The following is a 3,127-nucleotide window of genomic DNA, read 5'->3' as shown; positions in this document are numbered from 1 at the left end:
TCTAAGCTTTGTACTGTTCACACTTTGACATGGTCATTCGACGAATTTCGAAATATTTAATGTCATGACTAATAATATTTTTAACGAATTGAATACTGACAATTTTAGCATGAGCGTTAATATGACGTCCACATAGCGTCACTATGTCGCCTAATCATCTCGCCATGAATGACTGATGTCATACTTTATTAAAAGCTCTTTATACATATCAAAATCCTTCCATGATCATTCTGAAGCTTCTGAAACGTGTGGAAATTACGCTTTAAGATACGCATTTTGCGTAACTTCTCGTGAAATGATTTATTACGTTGGAATTTTTGATAAAGTGTTTAATAAATCAGGAAAGAGTTATTCGTGACAATTGCAATTAATTCACACATATTGAAAATGCAACATGATCGCAAATCAAATTGCCAAGAAGTGAAATCTAGACAGCCTCGATCATTGATTATACACGACGTATATTGGAATCACGTGCAATCATGAAACATTTACCACTCGTAACATATACGCAATAACGTTATTTTTCTTCCTGTCACTAGCGCGTGTACAAGCGCGACCAATTCAAGCACATTGTAGAAGAACAAGTATTTCATGGACCTCGATTATAATAGAATGACATCAACAATGATTAATACTTGTATGCAATGTCCGTCAAGCAAAGTCAGAGTTGAAAATCGCATATCTGCAATTAATTCGCAGTAAAATCTTCTAGGTAAGAGAGAAATAAAAACTATTTGCGAGAAACATATCACTATCTTTGCGTGTGATTTTAAAACGTATATTACAACAGTATAAAAAGATATATGACTTCTATTATTAGAAAAGATCAAAATTAAAATAAAACTTGATATTACCGTGTAAATAAATACCGTTATAAATAAATATTAAAAACAATAACATTTTTATAAATAGTATTACATATTTAGTGATCAAAATTATAAATGCTGCAAATTTCTATATGTATATATTAAATTTGCATATATATTATATAATATTATCTTTTTAATTTTTCTCTCTTTATTTTGTAAATCAATCCTTTTAATTTTGAAATATTTAATTGTTACGATGCATTGACGTCAGACATATTCATACTTATATTCTAATTGCTTGCGGTATATGACGTGAATAATTCCGATGACGTACAACGCTTTTAAGTCAATTTTATTTGCCGAAAGCCGTTAAAATCATCAAACATTCTTGCACTCGTCTATTGATGCGCACACAATCATCACCTTTTATCGATCCCTTTTAATGTCCGTCAAACTTAAATATGCAATAAATTGCTCAAGCATTTATTTATAGCGGCATTCTATTTCCACGTATACTCTATAGTTCTTACTTCCGACATTATCGCATGTGTGTAAAATTCATGTGTATAAAACTTTTAATAATTATATATTATATTTAAAATTCATGTATGTAAAATATTTAAAGCATGCTTTGGATTTTAAAATCTTCCATAATTGGTAATCATTACTAATCATGAAAATATTTTCCAAATGGAAAGACAAGAAAGTTATATACTCGATTGTCTCGAAATTAAACATTAAAACTTCGGGAGGGTATGGGATATCGATAAACTAAGGAAAGAAGTTCTTTAGAGATTTATTCGTTTTTTTTTCTTCGTTTTGGAGAAAATCGCAAAAAAAGAAAAAGAAAAATTTTTTTTCCACCAAGAACTTAAAACAAAAAAGAAAAAAAAATTCACCAAAGAACTTGAAACAACACTAGAATTGTTAAATTCATCGAAAAATATCATGAGATAAAAGTTGTAAAGCGTGAAATTAAAAGAAAAGAAAATAAGTCGAAATCCTCGTGAAGTAAAATTAAAAGAGATTGTAAATAAATACGCGACAACGCGAGATTATTTACAATCGTCTAATTTTACTTTAGGAGGATTTTAATTCACTCTTTTTTTCTTAATTCCATTTCTTACAACTTTTATCTCATAGTATTTTTCGATAAACTTAATAATTTCAGTATCGTTTTCTTTGGTGAAGATTTTTTTGGTTTTCTTTTTTGCGATTTTCTTCAAAACGAAGCAAAAACAAGCAAATCTCTAAAGGACATTTTGTCTTAGTTTATCTATTCCCTAGACGCTTCCGAAGTTTTGACATTTAATTCCGGGACAGTCTGTATATTCTAAAGATCAAGAATAATCAACGGAAATCATACATTTATATATTTTACTATTTACTTAAATATAAATATAATAATATATATAAGATCTCTCTATATAATGTAACATGCAAAATTTCTCGAAAATTGTCAATCATAATAATAATCAAAATATAGAAATATTACCAATTGACTTATTTTATCGCATATAATAATTTGCACAAATAAAATATATTTTGGCTTTATATAAAAAATTCATAATTAAAGTAAATATTATCAAGCATTAAACATAATATTTAACATTGAAGAATAATTGTGGCTAATATTTTATTGGCCGTAAAACAATTTAAAAATTAAATCTTTCTTGCCCAAAAGATAATTAAAAATAATAATTAAATTTATACAAATAAAAAAAATATATATATAACTTTATATTTAAGTTTGCATAATTTTTGAGATAGACAAAAAACATAAAAAAATATGGAATAAATAATAAACATATGTATATTTATATATGTATATGTGTATATTTAAAATCGTCATGTATAGGCCATAGAATGAATAAAATGAACAAAACATTTCAAATACATTTATATACATTATTTTTATCGCTTGTATTTCCACTGACTCATGAAATAAGATTTATCTATAATGTATATAAACCTCGAATATATAATGCACAATTATTCTCAATACTTTATCACGGTACGGAAGTTTCGAATAAAAGCTCGTGCGTAAGCAATCAGGATATGATTTCAACCGCAAATTAACGGTGATAAAACGGAAAGGAGCCGGAAAACCACACACAATGGGACATATAAGTTGCATATAAATACATGTATGCTGCTACAACTATAGGAACCAGTCGTTATTAGCATTTTGATGCTGCAAGCATATACATATACGTTTCAAAGAAGAAAAATTATTCTAATACTAGTTTATTTAATCTTGTGTATTCATTGTTAAATCAATTTACAATTTGAAAGGCTTTCAAAGATTGGATAGT

This window comes from Polyergus mexicanus, unplaced genomic scaffold (assembly GCF_030449975.1).
Source record: "Polyergus mexicanus isolate NDT 795.1 unplaced genomic scaffold, iyPolMexi1.0 SCAF_14, whole genome shotgun sequence".
NCBI classification, from domain to species: Eukaryota; Metazoa; Arthropoda; class Insecta; order Hymenoptera; family Formicidae; genus Polyergus; species Polyergus mexicanus.
The sequence above is the reverse complement of the archived record's forward strand: the minus strand, read 5'-3'. Positions refer to the sequence as shown.